Source organism: Salmo salar, chromosome 13 (genome assembly GCF_965601325.2).
Source record: "Salmo salar chromosome 13, fSalSal1, whole genome shotgun sequence".
NCBI lineage: Eukaryota > Metazoa > Chordata > Actinopteri > Salmoniformes > Salmonidae > Salmo > Salmo salar.
In genome coordinates, this window is record NC_138303.1 from 45,753,314 (window position 1) to 45,774,611 (window position 21,298).

At 41.4% G+C, this 21,298-nt stretch overlaps 1 protein-coding gene and 1 long non-coding RNA gene across 3 annotated transcripts in view; one reads left to right on the forward strand and one right to left on the reverse strand.

Moving 5' to 3' along the window:
• stat6 (signal transducer and activator of transcription 6, interleukin-4 induced) overlaps positions 1–8,172 on the reverse strand; it is a 56,454-nt gene extending 48,282 nt beyond the window's left edge. For both annotated transcript variants that reach the window (XM_014135764.3, XM_014135763.3), the window contains exon 1: positions 7,855–8,172. The gene's annotated coding sequence lies outside the window, so the exon portion shown is untranslated. The remainder of the gene's footprint in view (positions 1–7,854) is intronic.
• A 739-nt stretch (positions 8,173–8,911) lies between these two features.
• On the forward strand, positions 8,912–20,361 carry LOC106567005 (uncharacterized). The gene is made up of 5 exons (XR_001319989.3): positions 8,912–9,188; positions 9,326–9,432; positions 11,394–11,451; positions 11,818–11,940; positions 19,572–20,361. It is a non-coding gene; the product is annotated as an uncharacterized LOC106567005 (long non-coding RNA).
• The last annotated feature ends 937 nt before the right edge of the window (positions 20,362–21,298 follow it).

Here is a 21,298-nt window from a genome sequence, read left to right on the forward strand (position 1 = left end):
AAGAACAGATCACTCTGTAGTCAAATGGTAACAGAATGTGTGATTTAGCCTATTAAAGAAAAAAAGTGAGATTCAACACACAAAAAGTGTTTCTTGTGAGAATTAGGCAGGTCTGATGCCAGAAAATAAGGAAATTCTTGCCTACTTTACCCATATGTAATTTTATTTTTGAAAAAAAAGTAGTGTGTAGTTCCACTAGTTAGCTACACCACCACATGGCAAAAAAAGTAATTAACTACAGAAAACACAACCAAGATTTGAATGTACACTACCGTTAAAAAGTTTGGGGTCACTTAGGCAGAGTTGCAAAGAAAAAGCCATATCTCAGACTGGCCAATAAAAAGATTAAGATGGGCAAAAGCACACAGAGACTGAACAGAGGAACTCTGCCTAGAAGGCCAGCATCCTGGAGTCGCCTCTTCACTGTTGATGTTGAGACTGGTGTTTTGCGGGTTCTATTTAATGAAGCTGCCAGTTGAGGACTTGCTGTTTCTCAAACTAGACACTCTAATGTACATGTCCTCTTGCTCAGTTGTGCATCACGGCCTCCCACTCCTCTTTCTATTCTGGTTAGAGCCAGTTTGCGCTGTTCTGTGAAGGGAGTGGTACACAGCGTTGTACGAGATCTTCAGTTTCTTGGCAATTTCTCGCATGGAATAGCCTTAATTTCTCAGAACAAAAATAGACTGATGAGTTTCAGAAGAAAGTTCCTTGTTTCTGGCCATTTTGAGCCTGTAATCGAACCTAGAGATGCTGATGCTCCAGATACTCAACTATTTTAAAGAAGGACAGTTTTATTGCTTCTTTAATCAGCTCAACAGTTTTCAGTTGTGCTAACAAAATTGCAAAATGGTTTTCTAATGATCAATTAGCCTTTTAAAGTTAGATTAGCTAACACAAAGTGCAATTGGAACACAGGAGTGATGGTTACTGATAATGGGCCTCTGTACGCCTATGTAGATGTTCCATCAAAAATCTGCCGTTTCCAGCTACAATATTAATTTACAACATTAACAATATCTACACTGTATTTCTGATCAATTTGATGTTATTTTAATGGACAATAAATGTGCTTTTCTTTAAAAAACAAGGACATTTCTAAGTGACCAACAGCAAATCCAGAACCACTTGTACCTGATAAATATGTCAAAGTGATTTAAGAACATGTGACCTCCTACTGCAGGATAAACATAGTTTGCTATGTCTGAACCTGCCCAAGCATTATTGCTCAATGAGTATGTATGCAATGGGCTCGAGTTCTTGGATTTCTAAGGAAAGGATCTGTGATAGGACGATGACTCAAAAGCACATTTAAGTTCCTAGAAACGTCTAAATCTGGGCCTAGGCCTAACGATGATACTAACAACTTTGGTCCAAAACATATCACTTTGTCAAACTGAAAATGGCTAATATGTGACATCCCCCCTCATTCCAGAAAGCAACCCATATAGGTAGTAGGTGTAAACCTACATTCTAATAAATGGTTCCTTCAGTCTAAAAATGTCCTTCCTGTTCATCATGTTAAGTTTGTACACCGCAAATGTTAAGCTTGCACTTTTAATATTTTATTATAAAATGATTAACATTGTTATTTATGTACTGTATCCGAGTGGTAACTATCCCAACATTGGGATATGCATAGGTTCTTAATATATTAATATAAGGCATTCAGCAGATGCTTTTCTCCAAAGCAATTTACAGTCATGCGTTCATAACAGAATGGTATCAAACCCAGAATGAATGGGGCATTGGCCACTGTGGGTGACAATCCACACTGTGGGTGACAATATATATAATTATTTAACTACAGGTAGATGTGAAGCGAAATAGCTGTAAGTAGCAATGGAAGTATTATTTGTCTGTTAGTTTACTTCAATTAGGATAGCAGTGTTGTGTTCGAGACCACTTGAAGCGAGACTGATTCAAGATCAAGACCGGGGCGAATCGAGTACGAGTCAAGACCAAGACCGGAGGGGGGTGAGACCGACTCAAGACCAATACCGGGAGGGGGGCGAGAGGTCCGAGACAGAGTCAAGACAGAGACCAGAAAAATGTGAGTCCAATGCAAGACCATGACTGTAATTTTGTCAAATCATCAACATAATAAAAGTTCAAAATGTCCAATATTTCTTTGTTCATATTTCAGAAGAACATACTGTATGGACATTTATTCTTTACACATTCAGAATGGCAAAAAAAATGCATGCCGAGTGCAAATAGAACCACTCTACAAATTTGTACTAACCCAAAGACAGTGGAGAACAATGAGGGCCATCTATGCTTTCAGAGAAAGGCTAAGGATTTATAAAATAATAAAAATAATAATTATTATATTATTCTTTTCAATTATGTTCTGATTCAATCTTTTCAGTTTTTGTTAGAAAGGAAAGGGTTAGCAAAAAGATCCAACCAGGATTTTTCTTTGGTGGTCTCAGCTAGCTAAGCCTGTCATTGGCTAGGCCACCAGAAGCTTGATTGAAGGCATCTGCCATTCAACTGTATTAGTCCCACATTTTGGAGTGACAGTGGAATCAACCAATTACATTGACTTGTAATGGGTGGGACCGTTTTTACGAAAACATGGAAACTTCTGCCTTCTCGAAGGCCAACGGGTCACTGTGCAATAGCTAGCAGTAGTTTTCCCACGGTCTAGCTAGCTAGCTTTTGTCGTAGGCTAGTTTGCAGCAGCTGCACCAGGTGTTATCGAAGAGGACGTTGTTGCTAATTTGTTAGCTTCTCCCTTTTCAAGAATAACTTTCAACAAGAAGTTTCAAATTATCATCATGTGGTGAGTGGAACTGTGTTAATTATTGCAACTCTCATGCTGTTGTTAGCCATCGCTTTGAAAATAACTTGTGTGTGAAACATTGTTGCATTTAAACTTTACATCACCTTTGGTGCAAAACGGCGGGAAATGTTTTTTTGCAATGGGAAGTAATAGTTGTACATTTAGATTGGGAAATTCTTAGCCTAATGGTTGTGTTTTTGTATTCTTATGATTGGGACCTACTGGCTTATTATCTCAGAGTGATAGGACTGCTGTCTTTCCATCGGCCCTATGCAGTAGTGTGGAGAAGTGGGTCCTGTGTGAAGGTAAGGTGCTCTGTGTGAAAAATCCTAGATTTTCCTATAGATTTTTCAGATTTTCACTGTCAAAGTCACACTTTTTAAAATAAAATACAAAAAATTACAGAAATGTGATGTTCTAAGTCCACAACAATGCTTAAACCACATTATGAGACCATTTTTGAGGTCTTGGAAAAATTGAAAAATATATTTTTGGAGGGTGTAGTTGCCCTTTAATTCTTTCCTACCTACCAGCTACATATGTCATTATTCTGTGAGCTGCTCCATGTGACAACCAGTTGAGAGCTGCATGCTCTTGCTGCCTGCAGATTATATTCTGCTGAAACTAGGCTATGTGTGCTGCACGGATGTGAATATATTTCACATGCTTTGCAATTGTGTAGGTTACTTTGTGCCAGATTTCTCTATTGTACTACATAATTAATAAGTCATATACCTCCACTAAACTACTTTGATACGTAACAGAAGGGATTAAGAAGTGAGTATAGGCAATGCCCACTGCAAAACAAAGTGGGTATATGGCTTATACCTGCGTATAGCCTCTACTACACCACTGGCCTTTTGTGATTTACAAAAAGTGCACTCTCCTACATGAGTGCGCTAGTATTATGGTTGCTGTCCTTTCAGCATCAGGAGCCTGTCAGACACTGAAGGCCTAGGTCCAATCACACACTGAAGGCCTATGTCCTATAGGTTTGCTACTGTGCAAACATGTCTATAATAGGGAATAAAATAAAGCCTGTTAATATTACCTTCTGTCAACCCTTACTAATAGTGAGCTTGCAAATGTCAAACTATTTCCTCCACTCTTCCCTACCAGAAAGTCAAAGAAATTATGACAAAGTTTGAGGATATTTTTTAATTAAAGTAAAGGACAGTAATGTTACTATTAAAGTAGGAATCCAAGGTTTCAATAGGCGATAAGATAATACTGTTTCAAGAAAAGGGAGTATATATTTTGCCTGGTGAATCGCTTTTATGCGCTGAATGAATGAAGCCGATACACTACATCACCAAAAGTATGTGGACACCTGCTCATCGAACATCTCATTCCAAAATCATGGGCATTAATACGGAGTTGGTCCACTCTTTGCTGCTATAGCAGCCTTCACTCTTCTGGGAACGCTATCCACTAGATGTTGGAACATTGCTGCGGGGACTTTCTTCCATTCAGCCACAAGAGCATTAATGAGGTCGTGCACTGATGTTCCAATTCATCCCAAATGTGTTCGATGGGGTTGAGGCCAGGGCTCTGTGCAGGCAAGTCAAGTTCTTCCAAGCCGATCTCGACAAACCATTTCTGTGTGGACCTCGCTTTGTGCATGGGGGCATTGTCATGCTGAAACAGGAAAGGGCCTTCCCCAAACTGTTGCCACAAAGTTGGAAGCACAGAATCATGTAGAATGTCATTGTACGCTGTAGTGTTAAGATTTCCCTTCACTGAAACTAAGGGCCCTACCTGAACCATTAAAAACAGTGCCAGACCATTATTCCCCCTTCACCAAACTTTACAGTTGGCACTATGCATTGGGGCAGGTAGCGTTCTCCAGGCATTCGTCAAACCCAAAATTGTCCATCCAACTGCCAGATGGTGAAGCGTGATTCATCACTCCAGAGAACACGTTTCCACTGCTCCAGAGTCCAATGGCGTCGAGCTTTACACCCCTTCAGTCGACGCTTGGCATTGCGCATGGGGATCTTAGGCTTGAGTGCGGCTGCTTGGCCATGGAAAACCACTTCATGAAGCTCCCAATGAACAGTTCTTGTGCTTACGTTGCTACCAGAGGCAGTTTGGAACTCGGTAGTGAGTGTTGCAACCGAGAACAGATTATTTTTACGCGCTTCAGCACTTGGCAGTCCCGTTCTGTGAGCTTGTGTGGCCTACCACTTCGCGGCTGAGCCGTTGTTGCTCCAAGACGTTTCCGCAACACAATAACTGCACTTACAGTTGACCGGGGCAGCTCTAGCAGCGCAGAAATTTGATGAACTGACTTGCTGTCAAGGTAGCATCCTATGACGGTGCCACGTTGAAAGTCACTGAGCTCTTCAGTAAGAACATTCTACTGCCAATGCTTTTTCATGGAGACTGCATGGCTGTGTGCTCAATTTTAGACGCATGTCAGCAGTGAGTGTGACTGAAATAGGCAAATCCACGAATTTGAAGGGTTGTCCACATACAGTTGAAGTGGGAAGTTTACATACACCTTAGCCAAATACATTTAAACTCAGTTTTTCACAATTCCTGACATTTAATCCTAGTAAAAATTCCCTGTCTTAGGTCAGTTAGGATCCCCACTTTATTTTAAGAATGTGAAATGTCAGAATAATAGTAGAGAGAATTATTTCAGCTTTTATTTCTTTCATCACATTCCCAGTGGGTCAGAAGTTTACATACACTCAATTAGTATTTGGTAGCATTGCCTTTACATTTACATTACATTTACGTCATTTAGCGACTTACAAGTTGGTGCATTCACCTTATGATATCCAGTGGAACAACCACTTTACAATAGTACATCTATATCTTTTTTTTGGGGGGGGGGGGGGGGGGGGGTAAGTTGGGTGAATTCTGGCCCATTCCTCCTGACAGAGCTGGTGTAACTGAGTCAGGTCTGTAGGCCACCTTGCTCACACACACTTTTTCAGTTTTGCCCACAAATTTTCTATAGGATTGAGGTCAGGGCTTTGTGATGGCCACTCCAATACCTTAACTTTGTTGTCCTTAAGCCATTTTGCCACAACTTTGGAAGTATGTTTGGGGTCATTGTCCATTTGGAAGACCCATCTGCAACCAAACTTTAACTTCCTGACTGATGTCTTGAGATGTTGCTTCAATATATCCACATAATTTTACTTCCTCATGATGCCATCTATTTTGTGAAGTGCACCAGTCCCTCCTGCAGCAAAGCACCTCCACAACATGATGCTGCTTCACGATTGGGATGGTGTTCCTCGGCTTGCAAGCCTCCTCCTTTTTCCTCCAAACATAACGATGGTCATTATGGCCAAACAGTTCTATTTTTGTTTCATCAGACCAGAGGACATTTCTCCAAAAAGTACGATCTTTGTCCCCATGTGCAGTTGCAAACCATAGTCTGGCTTTTTTATGGCGGTTTTTGAGCAGTGGCTTCTAGCTTGCTGAGCGACCTTTCAGGTTATGTGGATATAGGACTCGTTTTACTGTGGATATAGATACTTTGGTACCTGATTCCTCCAGCATCTTCACAAGGTCCTTTGCTGTTGTTCTGGGATTGATTTGCACTTTTCACACCAAAGTACGTTCATCTCTAGGAGACAGAACGCGTCTCCTTCCTGAGCGGTATGACGGCTGCGTGGTCCCATGGTGTTTATACTTGCATACTATTGTTTGTACAGATGCACTGGACCCTTCAGGCGTTTGGAAATTGCTCCCAAGGGTGAACCAGACTTGTGGAAGTCTGCCATTTTTTTCTGAGGTCTTGGCTGATTTTCTTTTGATTTTCCCATGATGTCAAGCAAAGAGGCACTGAGTTTGAAGGTAGGCCTTAAAATACATCCACAGATACACCTCCAATTGACTCCAATTATGTCAAGTAGCCTATCAGAAGCTTCTAAAGCCAGGGCACCATTTTCTGGAATTTTCCAAACTGTTTAAAGGCACAGTCAACTTTGTGCATGCAAACTTCTGACCAACTGGAATTGTGATACGGTGAATTATAAGTTAAATAATCTGTCTGTAAACAATTGTTGGAAAAATTACTTGTGTCATGCACAAAGTAGATGTCCTAACCGACTTCCCAAAACTATAGTTTGTTAACAAGAAAATTGTGGAGTGGGTGAAAAACAAGTTTTAATGACTCCAACTCTAATCTTCCGACTTCAACTGTACTTTTGTATATATAGTGTAATTATTCGTTTTTTACTCTGCTGGTCTCGGGAAGAAATTACGAGTCCTCACTGTCCGAGACTGAGTCAAGACCAAGTAAAAATGTATCCGACACTGATACAAGACCGAGACATTCAATGTATGGTCTTGAGACCAAACAACACTGGATGGTAGGGTAAGAGAAATTGTTTTTACATGCATTTGTTCATTCAATAAAAAGGGGTATCGAAAACCATACAATCAATCATGATTGTAGGCCTGATACACATGCAACTCAGACAACAGCAACCACTGGTGACACTTTACATTACAGTGGCCTAGGCTAATGTTTAATTATTCCTGTAAGTACAGTGTAGCTAGCCTATGGTACTTACTTATTCTTACACGGTACTTCTTACAGTTAAACTACTTAGGGTTAACAACCATATAATAATGGGTTAATAAGCCACAGTGATCATAACCATGATGATTTGAAAAAAGTTAGACTACTGAAAATCACTAGTTTGAGAACTTCATGTCGGCCTAGAATAGCAGAACATAGAGACAACTCAAGACACAACATCAAGACATAAACAGCGTGAGGAAGGCCGACCTTGACAACTAACCCTTAGCGTCTCTGAGTTTATTATGGTTGCCTGAATAATCATGGGTCTGCTTATGCATGTTGATATAAATTATAATTATATGACAGGGTTGGTAGTTGATGTATTCTAAAAATATTTGATCTTGTAAATTGTTGACGAACTTCAACTGAAGAAAGCACTTTCGATTGCGCAGTGAACGCACCAACAACAGGCTGCCAAACGATTAAAACTTGAATGTTTGATAAAAACCGATCTTCTGTGTAGTTATTCCATAATTTAACACCATTATGAGACATATTTAGGATATCAATAACTTACCGTTCACAAACTCAATAAAAGTCAGCTATAAACATTTCAAAAGAGTTTAGCTATAATTCCGTTCCGTTTCTTCTCTCCGTCTTCCTTCACTCATGTGAAGACAGCTGAATATGTATATCGTACAGTTGTAACGTCAATCCATCTACAACAGCATAGCCTGTTGACTAATAGGCTATTTCTTAAAAGTTTAGCAAAGGAAAATAAAAATGTCGCGGCCGAATAATGTTTTGGGGCAATAAGGTGAACGCGAGGAGGAGAGGACTTCCCTGTTAGGCATAACGCATTAAACGCATTTAATAATGTATTCTACGGAAGTGATCGTGGATCACGTTTTCGTCCACATACTTCTAAGGCGGGGGGGGGGGGGGGGGGGGGGGGAAATAAATACATAGCAGGGTAGCCTGCTTATGGAACAACATTTTCATGGTATCAATAACATTTGGTTTGTATTCACACATTATATTTTTTACAAATTTACCACAAATTAGTGGGTTGTTTGTTTCGGTTTGCTCTAAATTGCGCAAGAAACCATCCCCTTCTTATAAAAGATATATGGAGTTATTATGTATTATTATACGGATATATGGCCTATAATACTTCAATAATACCATTCCACTTCTACATAAATTCAAATTAAGGGGCCTACAAAAATGGTATAGTCAGTAGTTTATCTGTAATATAGAGACCATTTGAAACTACTATAGAATTGACATACTGGCCTATCTGCTATTGAGGAAGCATTAAATACATTCGATAGGCATATGCATATCATAGCTCTAGTTTAGATCCTTGTAATATGGATACCGTCCATAGGACGGAGTTGAGTTTACTTTGCTATTGCATATCCATGTAAAATGACTGAGTAAACGACTTTAAGCTGCTGGCACTCTGAAAACGAAACTAACCAAGCATACAGTGCTAGCCAATGGGCATGATATTATAGTAACAGACATAGTAAAGGTCCATTGAGTGGTAACGGTAGGCGGACGAAAGTATTGCCGCACACTACACACAGTAACTTCCAGTAAACAGGTGTTTGTGGTAGGGTTCTCAGGACTCCGGCATGCACGCCCACGCAGTACTGTTGGCATACGTTCATGAGGTGAAAAGACAGACATAAATGGTGCATCATGTTTGGAGAACATAGTCATAGCATATTGGTTTAAACAGCACTGACATTTACAAACCACAGACATGTACATATTTACTTTGGTTCATGTGTAATGATGACCAGACGCTTTTATCCTTACGCGTCATTTCACCTTTCTTTGGCACACTTGAACGTTGGGCCAGTAACCGAAAGGTCCCTAGTTCGAATCCCACGAGCAGACAAGGTAAGATGGGTGCATTTCCATATCCGTCATCAAGTGTATGGCTACAATCATATTAGGACAAGGCCATTTGCCAATTAGGCTACTTTAGCCACCGCCTACATGTCATGTAATCATGTTAGATGTCTGCTGCCTTCTAGTTGCTTGCGCCTCAACCTCCAACTCTGACAGGCCACCATGCCCACATTAACGCTGGTGGACACCAGAGCAAATTCGATTGAACATGATAATACATCATAGCCTGAAGGTAAGTCCTAATGAACTTCATTTAAATATCGTTCAACGGCCTAACAATGAGCGTGTTATCTAAACATTTATGGTATGCTACTGTAACCACAGATGAAAGGGGAAGTTATCAGTATCTTTGCTGTAACTTTCCATTGCAATTTTTTTTTACTTTAGATGTGAGACCATAGAGATGCCACAAGAGGGAGTTGTTATACCGCCTAAATTAGATTCATCTTCATTCACTGCCCTCAGCAGAGGCAGCGAGGAGGCCAGGGCATGACATGAGGTGGAGTGATGTTCTCTGATGGATAGAACAATTGGGATGTATGCAATGACCTCAACATGGTCAGTGAATGTGTTGGACATAGAACCACCATGATATAAGCCTGGTTGTACATCGATTAGGTCCTCTCAGTGTTTGCTTCTTCCTGCTTGGGTTAGTATTTGGGACAGGGAATGCAGATTTTCTTTTAGATCAGTGATTGGGTTGATTATACGGGACCCCTAAAAACAGTTAAATTGCGTGTTTCACTGAGTATGTGTTGTATGTGTTTCTCTTTGTGTTCTTGTCTGTGTTTTTGTATGTATAGGCTTCCTGTGTGTGTGTGTGTGTGTACAGATTGGTTGTGCGTGTGTGTGTGTGTGTGTGTGTGTGTGTGTGTGTGTGTGTGTGTGTGTGTGTGTGTGTGTGTGTGTGTGTGTGTGTGTGTGTGTGTGTGTGTGTGTGTGTGTGCATCATGGTGTACTATTAACATTTGCAGGGATGAAGCTTAATGTGTCTGTACCGCAATGCTGTAATCAATATCAGTTATGCACTTAAAATAACATACGGTAGAACAAAAACACAATAAGAAATAAGAAGAACATGAGAAAGTAAGCATACTACTTACAGGGTCAGTTCCAATACCATATTTACAATGTGCAGGGATACTAAGTTGATAGAGCTAGATATGTGTAAGGGTAAAGTGACTAGGCATCAGGACATGTTAGGATTAACAGTGTATCCGCAGGGTAAATGAAGAGTGCGTGTGTGTAGAGTCAGTATAAATGTGTGTGCATGTTATGTGTGTGTTGAAGTGGCAGTGTGTGTGTGAGTGTAGAGTCCTGTGAGTGTGCATAGAGACAGTGCAACAATAGCAATAAAATACTAGGGTCAACTCAGTCTGTGTAACCATTCTGTTAGCCATTTAGCAGTCTTATGACTTGGGGATAGAAGCTGTTCAGGTGCCTGTTGGTGTCAGACTTCATGCACCGGTACCGCTTGCTGTACAGGAGAACAGTCTATGGCTTGGGTGGCTGGAGTCACCCAAGTGATGTACTGGGCTGTCCACACTACCTTCTGTAGCGCCTTGCAATCGAGGGTGGTGCTCTTGCCATACCAAGCAGTGATGCAGCCAGTCAAGATGCTCTCAATGGTGCAGCTGTATAACTTTTTGAGGATTTGACAGACCATGCCAAACCTTTTAAACTTCCTGAGGGGGAAGAGGTGCTGTTGCACCTTCTTCATGACTGTGCGTGTGAGTGGACCATTTTAAGTCCTTAGGGATTTGGACACCAAGGAACTTGAAGCTCTCAACCCACTCCACTGCAGCCCCATCGATGTGGATGAGGGCGTGCTCACCCCCCAAGTTTCCTGTAGTACACGATCAGCTCCTTGTGCTTACTGACACAAACACACACACACCATTCCCTGGCAGACCTCTCTCTCTCAACTCTCTCTTTCTCCCTCAGAACAGAAGTACCGCAGTTAGGGTTTCCTATGTGTGTGTTTTGTAGTATTTTGCCTTGTCCTCTTCGTTGCTATTTTCATTTTCTGCACGGCTGAAGGACTGCACCATTGAAACACTGTTTGAGATGGTCCACATACCAGAAAGACACAGTTCAGCTGGAGGTTGTCATGACTGAAACACTAGCAACACACACACAATATTGTACTTGGTTGTTTTCTTGTGTCTTAACCAAGGTTTTCTTTTTATACAGGTTTTGAACAGCGCCACAGAAGGGTGGAGAATAGAGCCAGAGTATTGATTTGATAAAGGTAAGACTATCTTGCTTGAAAGTGAGAAGGAATTATTTCTTTCTTTCTCTCTCTCTTTCTTTACACAGCACCTTAGCTTCCCTGTTTCTACGTTGCCCAATACTAAATCAGTCATTATAGTGGGTGTAACACATAACAGAATTTGTCCCTCACAGCAAATAAACCTTTGAAATGGGAACTAAAATTACAGTTTGAAATATGGTTTGAGACAAAACAATAACGGTCGGGCCTATTAACATCACCACCAGGGGTCAACAGTTCAGCACGTCATCTTTAAAATGTATTTAGCCTGTTAATGATGGCCATCAGATTCCTATCTCTCTTTCCTGCTCACTCGCTCCCTTGCTCTCTCTCTCCCTGCCATAGCCTGGAGGAGTGTTGTAGCCAGCATCTGGAGTCAGGCTGTGTGAATGGGATCCTTTCTTACGGGGGCCTGCGCTCCAGTGAGCGCACTCAGGGCATGGGGCACTGCACTGCAGGCCTACCAAGGTAGGTGTAGGCCGGGGAAAAGGAGGTGCAGGGGTAGGGCCAGGCAGGCAGGGAAATGGAGAGGCAGGAGGGATGGAGTAGGAGAGGGGGTTGGGGATATTGGGAGACCACAGAGTTTATCACCAAACACGGCCACTAGCTTTGAGGCTCTTTTCAGAGTCTCACCTTTCCTGCTGTATACGATCTAATTTCATGTTCTGTCCTCTCCCCAATTTATTTATTCTTCCCGTCCTCTCTCTCTGTTTTAGGGGAAACAGTGGGGACAGGTCTGGTAGTATAAATGAAATGGAGAGGGCCAAGTGGCTGGGGTTAGGGAGACAGATTTATTGGGGTTTGGGATTGGAGGAAGAGGCTTGGTGGTCCAGTGCTGGGACTGGGGCTGGTGGGGAGGCTAGCTACATAAAAATGGTTGCCGGTCTTGTCTTGTAATGAGATAATAAAAGCTGGGGATCATGGATAATACCTTCCAAGGCCCTCCTCTCCACAGGGGACCTGGTGGGTGGGCTGACTGGCTCTCTCTATGTATTTATTTTACTAGGCAAGTCAGTTAAGAACAAATTCTTATTTTCAATGACGGCCTAGGAACAGTGGGTTAACTGCCTTGTTCCGGGGCAGAACGACAGATTTGTACCTTGTCAGCTCAGGGATTCAATCTTGCAACCTTTTGGTTACTAGTCCAACACTCTAACCACTAGGCTACCTGCCGCTCTCTCTATGGTGGTGGTCAAGTTGGGGATGAGGTGGTAGTTTTCGAGAGCAGATGAGGTGTTGGTTCTATTTTCAGGTTCTATTCAGAGTTGTATTTTCAGGGGTTTGAAGTGCAGGCCCACTCCTTTCGTAGTTCTTTGAGATTTTTATTGAAGCGATAGTAAAGATGGGGGAGGGTGAGTCAAAGGGCAGTGAGTGGGCCAGATTCGAACCCATGTCGATTCTGGCATACATGTGTGCCGGAGTCAGTGGCTGTAACTGCTGGACGACGTAGGCCACGATTTGAAGGAAGCTTCAGACAACTGGAGGCATGAGCGCCTGAATAGTGAACACCCCTGGTGGCTCTACAGCCTCTCAAGGTTATAGCACATATCAATTATTATCTCCAGCTCTTTTTTGAACAATTATATCTACATTCATTCATTAACTTAATCCCAAGGTGGAATATCCAAGAAATGTAGCTAGGCCAACTGAACATATAGCCGATAAACTCAGAAAGATCAAGGGAATAAATGGACGCGCTCGCTTAGGCTCTACCGGTGCCCAGAGCAGACAGATGATGCATTGATGTTACAAGTCATTATACCACCCCGCTCTTAATGATCTGCCCGCTTTGTCCCCCGATGGGTCAAATGCAAATGCTCCCCACATGTGGTAGCGTGCAGTACAACGGAAGCGTAGGCTACTCCAGTGGTTATAGGCCTGCATCTGTTTGCATACATTTAATTGGAGAATTATATGGAGAGTGTTTTTCTCTTATTGACCCAGACAGGGATAGCCTATTCCTTTCCTTTGGCTTAAAAAAAACAAAACAAGAGGTAGGCCTATCATGCTGGCGAGGATAAAGGATCAATGTCTACTTTAGAAGTGTCTAATCTATCTCAGAAGGCAGAACCAGTCCTAGACAGGACTCCTTAATTATTATCACTATATTTACATACTTCACAAACACTAATTATGCTAGTTGACTGCACATAGCATAGACACATAGTGCTGACACTCACTCCGCAGTGGTTGGGAATGGGTATGGGAGTTGAACATACAGCGACCCAGACCCCTTTACCGTCAGAGATTACACGTAATTACATTTTGTTATGTAAAAAAAAATTATAATAATAAAATAAGTGTCTCATTTAGTCCTAGTTGGGCAATGGAATCATAAGTGTGTATATATACTATGTATTTTTTTTAATTCTCCTTCATAATGCACCTTGCTTAAAGGGATACTTCGGGATTTTGGGAATGAGGCCCTTTATCTACTTCCCTAGAGACAGATGTGTGCATTTTGAAGGACGTTTAAGTCTAAGACTAGCGCAATTGCTAACTAATGACTGAAGTCCATTGGTATCTTCTAGCAGGTTGTAATTCACAGCTGGCCTTGTACATTGTTTGCTTCCTCCAGCCATTCGGGATCAACTGTTTCAGTTTAAATGACTCAATATTTTGGACAAAAACTGGTGAATGTAAATAAGGCTGGGAATGTCAATACAATCAAACTAGCAAGTCAATCATAATGTGGCTAATAGTCTAGCGTATCTATTTATGTAGCTATTTATTTAGAAAGCTAAAAACAGAGCGTAAAGTTATCTAGCTGCTGGGAGGATGTTGTCATTGGACGAGTGGGTGAGTGGCCAACTTTTTCCACTCATCGTTTTTCATTCAGGTGTCATTTGGTTAGCTACACTGAACAAAAATATAAACGCAACATGCAACAAATTCAAAGATTTTACTGAATTACAGTTCATATAAGGAACTCAGTCAATTGAAATAAATTATTTAGGCCCTAATCTATGGATTTCACATAACTGGGAATACAGATATGCATCTGTTGGTCACAGATTCCTTACAAAAAATATTGGGGCATAGATCAGAAAACCAGTCAGTATCTGGTGTGACCACCATTTGCCTCATGCAGCGCAACACATCTCCTTTGCATAGAGTTGATCAGGCTGTTGATTGTGGCCTGTGGAATGTTGTCCCATTCCTCTTTAATGGCTGTGCGAAGTTGCTGGACATCAGCGGTAACTGGAACACGTTGTCGTACACGTTGATCCAAAGCATCCCAAACATGCTCAATGGGTGGCATGTCTGTTGAGTATGTACAGTTGTGCGCAAAAGTTTTGAGAATGACACAAATATTAATTTTCACAAAGTCTGCTACCTCAGTTTGTATAATGCCAATTTGCATATACTCCAGAATGTTATGAAGAGTGATCAGATGAATTGCAATTAATTGCAAAGTTCCTCTTTGCCATGCAAATGAACTGAATCCCCCAAAAACATTTCCACTGCATTTCAGCCCTGCCACAAAAGGACCAGCTGACGTCATGTCAGTGATTCTCTCGTTAACACAGGTGTGAGTGTTGACGAGGACAAGGCTGGAGATCACTCTGTCATGCTGATTGAGTTCGAATAACAGACTGGAAGCTTCAAAAGGAGGGTGGTGCTTGGAATCATTGTTCTTCCTCTGACAACCATGGTTACCTGCAAGGAAACACGTGTCGTCATCATTGCTTTGCACAAAAAGGGCTTCACAGGCAAGGATAGTAAGATTGCACCTAAATCAACCATTTATCAGATCATCAAGAACTTAAAGGAGAGCGGTTCAATTGTTGTGAAGAAGGCTTCAGGGCGCTCAAGAAAGTCCAGCAAGCGCCAGGACCGTCTCCTAAAGTTGCTTCAGCTGTGGGATCGGGGCACCACCAGTACAGAGCTTGCTGAGGAATGGCAGCAGGCAGGTGTGAGTGCATCTGCATGCACAGTGAGGCAAAGACTTTTGGAGGATGGCCTGGTGTCACGAAGGGCAACAAAGAAGCCACTTCTCTCCAGGAAAAACATCAGGACAGACTGATATTCTGCAAAAGGTACAGGGATTGGACTGCTGAGGACTGGGGTAAAGTCATTTTCTCTGATGTATCCCCTTTCCAATTGTTTGGGGCATCCGGAAAAAGCTTGTCCGGAGAAGACAAGGTGAGCGCTACCATCAGTGCTGTGTCATGCCAACAGTAGAGCATCCTGAGACCATTCATGTGTGGGGTTGCTTCTCAGCCAAGGGAGTGGGCTCACTCACAATTTTGCCTAAGAACAGAGCCATGAATAAAGAATGGTACCAACACATCCTCCGAGAGAAACTTCTCCCAACCATCCAGGAACAGTTTGGTAACGAACAATGCCTTTTCCAGCATGATGGAGCACCTTGCCATAAGGCAAAAGTGATAACTAAGTGGCTCGGGGAACAAAACATAGATATTTTGGGTCCATGGCCAGGAAACTCCCCAGACCTTAATCCCATCGAGAACTTGTGGTCAATCCTCAAGAGGCGGATGGACAAACAAAACCCCACAAACTCCAAGCATTGATTATGCAAGAATGGGCTGCCATCAGTCAGGATGTGGCCCAGAAGTTAATTGACAGCATGCAGAGGTCTTGAAAAGAAGGGTCAACACTGCAAATATTGACTCTTTGCATCAACTTCATGTAATTGTCAATAAAAGCCTTTGACACTTATGAAATGCTTGTAATTATACTTCAGTATTCCATAGTAACATCTGACAAAAGTATCTAAAGACACTGAAGCAGCAAACTTTGTGAAAATTAATATTTGTGGAAGAACTGGGACATTTTCACCTTCCAGGAATTGTGTACAGATCCTTGCGACATGGGGCTGTGCACTATCATGCTGAAGCATGAGGTGATGGCAGCGAATGAATGGCACAACAATGGGCCTCAGGATCTCGTTACGGTATCTCTGTGCATTCAAATTGATATCACTAAAAATATAATTGTGTTCGTTGTCCGTAGATTATGCCTGCTCATACCATATCCCCACCGGCACCATGGGGCACTCTGTTAACAACGTTGACATCAGCAAACCGCTGGCCCACACGACACCCTACATGCTGTCTGCCATCTGCCCAGTACAGTTGAAACTGGGATTCATCCGTGAAAAGCACACTTCTCCAGCGTGCCATTGGCCATCAAAGGTGAGCATTTACCAACTAAAGTTGGTTACAACACCGAACTGCAGTCAGGTCAAGACCCTTGTGAGGACGACGAGCACACAGATGAGATTCCCTGAGATGGTTTCTGAGAGTTTGTACAGAAATTCTTCAGTTGTGCAAACCCACAGTTTCATCAGCTGTCCAGGTGGCTGGTCTCAGACGATCCCAAAGGTGAAGAAGTCGGATGTGGAGGTCCTGGGCTGGCGTGGTTACACGTGGTCTGCGGTTGTGAGGCCAGTTGGACCTACTGCCAAATTCTCTAAAATGATAATGACGGTGGCTTATGGTAGAGAAGATTAACATAAAATTCTCTGCAACAGCTCTGGTGGACATTCCTACAGTCAGCATTCCAATTGCACACTCCCTGAAAACTTGAGACATCTGTGGCATTGTGTTGTGATAAAACTGCATTTGAGTGGCCTTTTATTGTCCCCAGCACAATGTGCACCTGTGTAATCATCATGCTGTTTAATCAGCTTCTTCATATGCCACACCTGTCAGATGGATGGATTATCTTGGCAAAGGAGAAATGTTCACTAACAGGGATGTAAACAAATTTATGCAAAAAATTTGAGAAATAAGCTTTTTGTGTGTCTGGACAATTTCTGCGATCTTTTATTTCAGCTCATGAAATGGGACCAACTCTTCACATGTTGCATTTATATTTTTGTTCAGTGTAGCAAGAAAAGTGAATCACTTTGCTAGCTAGCTATGCTGAACTTGAACAGCTTTTATCCGCAGTTAGCATACCTCTTAGTTGTCAATGAAATGTATTTGGCATCGATCAAATGGGCGGCTAGGCAGGCAAGTTCCCATTGAGTTGTCAAAACGTGGGTTGGGACAAACATGAACTGGCAGGCAAGCTGCAGAAGGGCAAGCAGACTACTATTCCCCATTGTTTATCAGTTAAATTTCTGTCAACCAGCTACAAGCTGAAAAAGTTTGAGAGGGTTTATCTACTGTTCCCTTGTTAGATTTTAGGTCATCTCGCTCTGGCCAACATTTGTTGTTGATCTTTTTGTTGTTGATGAATAGTTCCCAAATGTAAGAGGACTCCCGTGGTTTTTACATATTTGCAGAAATCCATTCAGGTGTATTGGGGCTTTTGGCGAATGCTTTCTAATGATCTAAAGTTGCACTGTTGCTACTGCCTGTAAACAGAGGTGCTCCATTGTCAGAAAGGAAAAAAAAGCATCATATTCTTCCTGGGGGTGTATATTTATTTGACCTTTATTTAACTAGGCAAGTCAGTTAAGAACAAATTATTATTTTCAATGACAGCCTAGTAACAGTGTGTTAACTGCCTTGTGCAGGGGCATAACGACAGATTTGTACCTTGTCAGCTCGGGGATTTGATATTGCTACCTTTCGGTTACTAGGTCAACGCTCTAACCACTAGGCTACGCTGCTTACCTGTGGTGACCGTGGTAGGCACAGAAAGTACCATCGAAAGTTGATAGGGCAGACATTCGAATGAGACGTCACCGCCACAAAGGGTGCGCGATCGGCTCGAGGTTATCTAGAGTCACCAAAGCGGCCGGGGCACCCGAGAGCGGCCCGCATGGGTTTTGGGTATATGAGCAGATTTTAATAAGATTTCTTATTGCTAAAATGCTGTGAGTTCCACTTTAAGTCTGGTCAAGACAATATAATGTATATATTTTATTTTGTATTGCACAGAGACATAGTCACTGACCAATAACCTGCATTAAGGGGAAAGACCACTACAGCGGCACCAATAAGGTCGCTCTCTCATCTGTGCAACAGAACAGGGCAGGTTTATATGGGAAGCATCAAAGGGGAAGAGGTGAAAAAGGAACATGAGGGATTTATTGTTTTGTTCAGTTTTTGTATGTTTTGTTAATATATGCCCTCTAAGAAGCTTGAGGATTGAGCAATACTATTTTAATTGTAGCTGTTTATGTAGTGAATCAACAACTTACATAATGTATGGAGTCAATATGAGACAAAAAATATGTAAAGACTAGGGCTATTGCAGTGACCACAGTAAAATTCCACGTGACCATTGAGTCAGGGTAATCTCCTTTTATGCTCTCTGGACATGTGTTGGTAGTACCCAACTAGCTAACGACCTGGCTAATGGCCTGGTACTCAGGGCTTTATTGTCCCTCTAACCACTCTGACATCAATGCAAATGCAATCAAAAATCACATCAAACACATAATCAAAACAGTATGTGCTTTTAAAACTCACCTCACTGTGACCGATCACCTTGAAGAAACAAGTTCAACAACAGGTTGAAACTGAACTGAAAACATGGTCGTTGTGGATGTTGTTTGAAAGCCTAACACAACAAAATGGTCAGTGCTCTCTAAGGTGATGAATCATTCAAACACTATATGCATATTCAATCTTATGCATAGGCCTATATATGAGCCCAAGCAATTTAAACATGATTGAGCCATTCTACAATACATAGCCTACTGCATATTACGCACAGCAGAAGAAAAAAAACATTTTAAAAAGCTGAACATAGTTGGTCTAGCCTATGCTCCAAAATTAAACAAATTCTAGTAATCACCTTTGACTGTGAACTGCATTATTATGCAACCTGGACGGACTGGTTACCTTATGCTAAGCTCCAAACTTTCTATCCATGAGTCTGGGAGAGAACATATAGGCCTAGGCAATGATGTTGGTTCATTGATTGTGCAGAGTTAGCTTACAATTATAATGAATTTGTATTTGATTTTGAATAGCCTAGAAATAGGGATTTAAAAATATTTTCATAGTTAATAGGCTTACACATGACCATTTTAGCTACAGAATATCTCACCACCTTGCGTTTCCATCTCCTCTCTCTCCTTCATTCCTTTCTTGAGCGAGCATAGAGAGGGGCTGTCAACAGTTTAATGAAATGTTTCGCTGTGAAAACATGTTACTATTGATGTTCCCAAACAGATTTCAATTGGTTTCCCAAATGAAGCATTGGGTAGCTACAGGAACAGGATTGGAGAGCCCATGACATACGGAGATTGAGTGAAACATCACCTATCTGGCAGAGAAAGGCTCCATGCTCCTCAAACAGTGGTTGATGAGTGGAGTGAAATAACCGGAGTAGCCTACCCGAACAAGCGGAAAGCAGCCTCCATTTGCTATTTGAGTGCATACGGATGACATCTTTTTTTCCCCCTGGAAGTGGCCATTCTAAATCTTAACTGATTTTACAGATTAAATTGAGAATAGTCTGATGGGTGAAAATAGGATCACTTGATGAGAGAACTGTGTGTGCAGCCTGAGGCAAGGAACAGAGCACTTTCTCAAATCATCAATAGCCTATAGTCACATCATGCAGCCCATCTGTTTTGATTTCTAAGACATTCTAAGGTTTGTATCATTCACAACTAAAGTTGCCAAATAACTCTAAATCTAGCGCATAGGACCTGTTTCAAATTATGACTTTTACGCTCAACATAGCCACTTCATATGCGCTAGCTTCGGAATAGAAAACATATCCTTTCTGTTTTATTCAGCAAAGTTATCATTATATTCTTCTTACTATAAAACCATATAATATAAAATAATGGCACATGATTTATAAGACTATCTTATCTACTAAATGGACAAGCCTACAGCCTATGGCATGGCCCATACAGTAGGCCAACTCATATTCTGTTCTTCTGAAATACATTTTCTTCATATCATAATGTTTCTTTAGACCTGCCTAAAATAAATATTGGATTTATTGTGATGGTGTATATTAAATTGATTTATTAGACATCTTATATTGTTTATATTAATAATTAACGTTCAATTACTGTGAGACTGGCAGTCTTTTGCATGACAATAATCGGCTGACATTTCATGACGACCACAACCCTAGTAAAGACCCATTTCAATATAATGTGTTATGAACATGTGTGCCATGGAATGTCAATGGAATTGGCAGTCAAAACAATTAAGGTATATTCTTATAATAATACAAATAACACCGTCATGGAGTTTAGGTAAGCTTGGGATGGGTTGTCATTCTTCTCCACCTACTGCTTAATATCCAGAGGAGTATACATTTTCATTGATTAAAAAAAAAAAAAAAAATCCCATTTAAGTCTACAGAATTTACTACAAACCCAAATGGACGTTTTTTAAGTGAAACCTAGCACATAAAAAGTCACTCTACTGAATTGTTATTGCCCAGATGAAGAGGACCCAATGTTCATTAATAGCACATAAAAAGTCACTCTACTGAATTGTTATTGCCCAGATGAGGAGGACCCAATGTTCATTAATGATCTTATACAAAAAAATTATCAATGTAACCAGAATATTATATGGAGAGGGGGTTATTTTAATTGTGAGCAGGATGCAACTCTAGACAAGTCATCAGCAAAACTATATCCTCTTCCTAACATGTCTAAAGTATTAAACCACAACTGGAACAGTTCTCACTCATCATTATTCACGAGTCATTCAGGACTATCTGTAATAAGGAGGTACCCGTGCTAAGGTCTATTCAACGCTGGTCTGAAAAATCGCTATCTGTGCTTCAAGATTGTTTTGATCACGCGCGGACTGGGATATGTTCCTCAGGAGGCTGAAGAAATTTGGCTTGGCCTCTAAAATCCTCACAAACTTTGACAGATGCACAATTGAGAGCATCCTGTCGGGCTGTATCACCGCCTGGTACG